Source organism: Chanodichthys erythropterus, chromosome 22 (genome assembly GCF_024489055.1).
Source record: "Chanodichthys erythropterus isolate Z2021 chromosome 22, ASM2448905v1, whole genome shotgun sequence".
Taxonomy (NCBI): Eukaryota; Metazoa; Chordata; class Actinopteri; order Cypriniformes; family Xenocyprididae; genus Chanodichthys; species Chanodichthys erythropterus.
Genome location: NC_090242.1, coordinates 36,203,776 through 36,210,549, shown reverse-complemented (window position 1 = coordinate 36,210,549; position 6,774 = coordinate 36,203,776).

The following is a 6,774-nucleotide window of genomic DNA, read 5'->3' as shown; positions in this document are numbered from 1 at the left end:
AAGGGTATTGTTTTACATAGACCGGTGTTTTTGTTTTCAGTAACGCAGTGTACGGTTTATCATTGATGAAACCTGCTTCGTCCTTGTGCTTAGCCCACAGTTTTGGATTTACTCGTTTCAGTGATCCCTCACTCTCAGTTTCACTCAGCATGTAATCAGCAGGATGAGGATGTGACTGTTTCAAATGCATGTGAACTTTCAACAAAGCAAACTGACCTAGAAGACGTTACAGTGCAATGGGAAATGGGCCACACTTGTGTGTGTGTAGTCAGAATGGTAAACACAAAATGGGAAATTCAGTCTGCACAACGATGATTGATGTCACACGAACCAGAAATGGACTGAAATGTTCAATCAGAGAGATGAATGTCTCTGGGTGCTGCCTGTTCAGTGAACTGTTTACATCGGATAAGACACCTCTATACTGGGTGTGCGGTGGTAAAGGAGTTACTACTTTTCCCAAGGATTTTGCCTGGAGTGGATGCTGCTATCCTGCTATAGTAGCTCCAGGAATTCATTTAGTTGAATTAATTAGGATTATGTGTTTAGATTTTGCTTAGTATTATTTGAAAAACAGATTGATCAATTTCCTTTAAAGGGAAGCACAAAATCATAAATGATTTAAAGTGGCCATTGTTAAATAATTTCTTATTTCTTGGGCTTCACTTTTTGACTTTCTCTGTGTCCTGGGATTTTTCCATTGTGCAGCTCATGTACCTTTCTAGACAAAACAGGAAATAGTAGTCCTTGGACACACTGACACTCTCACACGTAACCAGAAGTTGAAGACACACACACACACACATTTGCACACATACATTTCTTATTTGTTATTATATTTATTGAAATGCCATACATGGTAAGGTTTGATTCTTAATTATTTGGATGCTCAAGCCATTCTGGAGATTGTTGCTTGACCTATGTCTATAAATTAATCGCGATTAATTGCATACAATATTAAAGTTTGAGTTTGCATAATATATGTGTGAGTACTGTGTGTAATTAATATGTATATATAAATATATATATTTTTAAGAGAAATATGTAGCAGCAGCAATTCAACAGCAGCTTAGCAGATCTATTCCACCAAGACCAAGTACATTAACATTGTCATATCCATTACCATGCTAAAAATCTTCAGAGAGTTGCCATGATTATTATATATATATAATAATCATGTTGCCATGATTATATATATATATATATATATATATATATATATATATATATATATATATATATATATACACACACACACACACTGAACAGAATTACAAATGCAACGCTTTTGTTTTTGCCACCATTTTTCATGAGCTAAGACTTGTTCTATGTACACAAAAGGCCTATTTCTCTCAAATATTGTTTTTAAATATTCTGTTTAAATCTGTATTAAGGAGAGTTCAGACTACGATTTTAGCCCCGATTTTGGCTCGCCGACAGGTTGAGAGAAATCGCCAACAAATGCCCGAAATCACAGGCAAATCAATGCTCATTCATGCAAGTGACAATCACGCAGTGTGAATGAGCAAAGACGCGATCTGAGAGAATCGCAGACGAGTCACCGACACCTGTGAGATTTATTTGGCATGCTGAATATCTGACTGAAAATTACATTGGCAATGACTGACAGCCAATGAGAGAGCAAGATACAGAGTTATAGACCACAATATCAGCAATATCCCCCAATATCCCCTGCTGCTCTCCTTGTTTGTTACCATGGACACTCAATGGACCACGCCCCCTTGTTATCTTAGGCTTGTTTGAGATGCGCCTAGCCTGGCCTGAAGTTCAGCCGAGAGTAGGCGGCTGCAGTGAGGGGAGGAGTGAAAAAAGTGCGGGCAAGACGAACAGTTCTCTGTTCTCGTAGTGGATCAGAACCTACGAGATCAAAGGCGGATATCGCGGGATTCACACTCGTGCGCTGTGTTGCTGATAAACTGGATGTGATTTAAGTTCTGTTGCTTTTATATGAAAATAAACATAATGAACAATACACCCAAAGTACTTGTTATTTATTTCCATTCGAAAGATGTGTGTATCAATCATTTTTACTTTAATTATATGTTTTTATATATTTTTTTTTATAAATGACAACGTTCGCATAACCCATAGAGAGATCACTGTTTCAGAGAGTTTGGGAATATTCACACATTATTTTTTACACATAAAACATGATATTAGAGTTTTAAAATCAAACATTTTAAATCACATCAATACATCACGGTTGTTTAAATCAATAAGCTTTAAGCTGTGTCGTCAGCAAGTCGTTTCCCATCGTGCTTTTGGTCAGCGCAGTCGGTGGAGAGCAACTGCGCTCGACTGCAGAATCCGATGAGGCCGCCTCGCACTCGCGAGAGGTTTTTGATACACGTCAGCATGACATCAGAGCAAGGCGGCCCACCCTCGGACACATTTCTAACCGGCATGCATCTCGCGGTGATCACCGGTGATCGGTTCTGCGCAGAATTTGCTCATCTCAAACAAGCCTCTTGTTTGTGCCTGTGTATAAATAGTCCCTGTGTAAATAGTCCCCTGTGCCATTGTTTTCCTGAGTCTTTGTTCCCATCCATTGTTTTCCCCAGTCTTTGTGTAGTCCATTGTTGTTCCTTGCCTTGCCTAGCCTGTGTTTTGACCCTGGACTGTTTCCTTTTTTAATGATCATTTGCTGGCCGCCTTGACCCTTGTTTTTTGGATTACCCTTTTGCCTTGCCTTCTTGTATCTGTTTGCCAGTGATAAACCTACTGCCTTTTTGAATATGCTCTTCTGTTAATAAAGCTTGCATTTGGATCTCCCACTCTGTTGTCACGTCCCATATGTTACACTTATCAGCATCCAGCGCATCAATGTCACATAAGAAGTCATGAGAACGAGCTATGAGACTCTTTTTATTACACATTTTTGCAAAGTGATCGTAATATAGTGGACAAAATTCTAAATAAAGCATATATCCATGAAAATAAATATGAAACACTAATACAGACAATTCACATTAATACGGTAAAGCTATAAACGCAAGTAACCATCATTTTACATATTTTATATAAACGAAATCAGAGAAGAACGCAGCCATAAGATGGCGCAGTTACACAACAGCGTTCTGAAAATTCCAAAGTTTATTGACTATGAATGGATCCATCCAGACACTACATTGGGGGCGTACATATTAATGATCCTGACTGTTACGTAACAGTCGCTGTTATGCTGAGTTTTCCAGAAGTCGTTTAAACAAATGAGATTTATATAAGAAGGAGGAAACAATGGAGTTTGAGACTCACTGTATGTCATTTCCATGTACTGAACTCTTGTTATTCAACTATGCTGACGTAAATTCAATTTTTGATTCTAGGGCACCTTTAAATTAAATAAACAAAAGTTTGGAGTTTACAAGCAGGCCAATTAACACAACATTGTATAGTCACAAATAATACATATTTGACTCGATCAACACAACTAGGAGTTGACAGACAAAATAAGTAAACTTTTGTGTGGTTTATAGTTCAGACTTGGGCTTGAAAATAATCCAGACTTAATTTTTAAGACGGAGCAAACATTGATGCGACTTACCAGCGGGATGAGCTATGAGACTCTGATTACATAGCTCCACCCCACAATATCATGTGCACTAACAAGAGTGACGCAACAGCCAATGGAGAGTTTCCCAATTTATGCTCAATTTAACAATAATAATTTACATATATATACTCCATTACATATATATATATATATATATATATATATATATATATATATATATATATATATATATATATATATATATATATATATATATATATATATATATATATATATTATATTGAATATTGAATATACATATATATATTCAGACACTAGATATAATTTTTTATATATATTTTTTACTATTGAGTGCAGGACACTAGTTCATTTAAGTAAGTGAGGATAGCAAAATGTATGCAAAAACTGCAGACTTCTCAGAAAAAATGGGAGGGGAGTTGATGGCCCGTGAATGCCCCGCTTGTCGCTGGCCCTGATTTCATGTCTCAGATAACCTGCATGAATATTATAAAATGGCTTTTTGAATTTCACAATTACTGAACAGAAATAAAATCCAGAAAAGGCTTTCCAAATAGCAGCTGTGTCAGATCTTGAACACTTTATGCAGCTGTAAAAGATCCCTGCAGATGTGGAAGAGAGTATTTTGAACATGAATGAACATTTTGTTTCATTTTCACTGACTTTGTTTGTTTCTCTTTCCTCTTTCTTTGTTTTTCCTGTTTTTCCCACCATTATTTGTTTCTATGGACCTATTTGTCCATCAAGAAAGTGAATGCAGGTTTATTCTCCCTGAAGTACTACAGATTCATTCATTAAAAGTGCTAATATTTAATATTTATCAATACAATTAAATGTTGTAACGATTCTGGAACAGAAATAATCACTGTCTGTGTCTTTAATGACTATAAAATCACACAATAACATTACAACAGTAAAATTATAACACTGATTACTGTAAAACTATTTTCATTCAGGAAAAATTCATACTAAATGCAAAAGTCATTCTTAAACATTTTATGTTACATTTTTGCAGTTATACATTTAGCAGGTTCTTTTATCAGACAAAGCAATTCATCCCAGGAAGACAAAAACATCCGAAGTGTAAAATATAAAATTGCAAAATGGTACAGCGTAATACAGACCAGAAAATAAATGAAAGGAATACCAGATGAAATATTATAGATGTCTACATATAATAATACAAAAAAATAAACAGCGTAAACTGCATTATTATTGACTGACTGATAGAGTATTTTGCTGGTTTGTTGAAAGGAGCTGCTGCTTTCTGAAAAGAGAAAAACACTCTCATATCTATAATACACAAACACAAACACACACAACCACACGGCGAATCTCCATAGACGTAATGGTTTTTATACTGTACTAACTGTACATTCTCTCCCCTACACTAACTCTACCCCTAAACCTAACCATCACAGGAAACTGTCTGCATTTTTAATAAAACATTGTTTAGTGTTTTTTAAGCTATTTTAAATATGAGGACTCAAGAAATGTCCTTATAAAACATGTTTACATCATAATACCAGTCATTATACACATTTGTGTCCTCATGAAAACAAGCGCGCACACACACACACACACACACACACACACATTTAGATTTCTGCATCAGTTCTACACAGTTTTATTAGTATAATAACTATGATAATGTATTCTATGATCAGTCTTACCTCATCAGAATGAAACTGTCTTCATCACAAGAAACTATTAAACACACAAACATCTGATTCTTGGCATATAGAGCGGATGAAATACATATTCCAGCATCATGAAACTGTTGATGATGAGAAAGTGTTCTGTCTTTAACATCATAAATACTCACAGTTTGGTCTTCCACTATTAATGCTGTTTTGTCTGACCATTATAATATTTGGTTCATTAGGTGGAAACTCGTCCTTTTTGCTTGACATTTTTCTCTTTCTTTCTCGTCTTGTTCTTCTCCTGCAGTTTGTGATGCTCCATATATATTCCTGCCATGCATTCATTTGTCTGTTTGTCAAACATTGATTGTTAACCTTCTTAACCAACCTTCTCCATTGTCTTTGTATTGCTTGAGGCTGTCTCTTTGTCATTTTTGACTCAGAGTGGAATTTTTTTTTTTTTTTTTTTACAGAAACAAAAATCAAAGTAGCCTGTTTAGTCAAAAACCAAAATTTGTTTAATCAATTAATTAAATAAAATGCATTTGATAATTAACAAATGAAATTTTGAAAATAAAACATTTAGCTTTATAAGAAATTTTTATATAAACATTTTAATATAATTGTTTCTACTTCAATTTGTTGGTTAAATATAAACATTTAAATGATGGCGATATACTTAACATACATTAAAGAAGACAACAACAGGTTTAGTCAAAATATAATGAATATACAGTGCTGTATCTTAAATGCTATTTTAAGGTTATTTCTATCTAACTATCCAGTTTATGGTCATTGAATGGCTTTTCTGAGGTAAATGTGGCGTTATTCTCAAGCTGTTTTATTGTCGTCTTTCCGTGGTTGAAACACTGATGGATCGATTACGCAATAGTTTAAGACACAATGGTTTGATATGCGATACATTTCTGAAAGTTGTTCTGTATCTTTCAACATTCTTTCTGCTGTTCATTCATGTTTAGTTGCTGCTGTAATAGTAGTAAAGACTAAAGAGGAAGGGATGATTAGTACATGCTTGATCCGCACTATGTCTGAGCTGAGCCTGAGGCGATATGGAAGAAATTGTTTTCCGTCACTGATCTAAAAAAGGTAACTGCAAATTTATCTTCTCAATTATCTGTACTTTCTACTCCTTACATTTTAAAAATAGCCTAATTACTCCTATTTCATTTTGGCTTGTCATTGTTCAAAAACAAACAAAAAAAATGGTTGGATGAGAAGTATAAACATATACCATTTCGACACTCTATTGGTTTGTACGCGATCCATCGCACCTGCACATGACACAAATCACATCACACTCCAACAAGGAGGACATAGCCAGTGTTGGGGTGTCACAGAAATGAACTCCGTGATTCCCTCCTCTGGCCATCAGAGGGCGCCCTCACCGGAATACTGACACTCACACACATGCACACACTACATTTCCCATCTGCCCCGTACCTTGGCACTGATTACTCCACCCAGCTGCAGCTCATTATATAGACTATTTAAGCTGCCTCCAGTCTTGCATTCATTGCTAGGTTTGCATTTCTGAGTGTTCTTTGTTGTTTCTGCCTT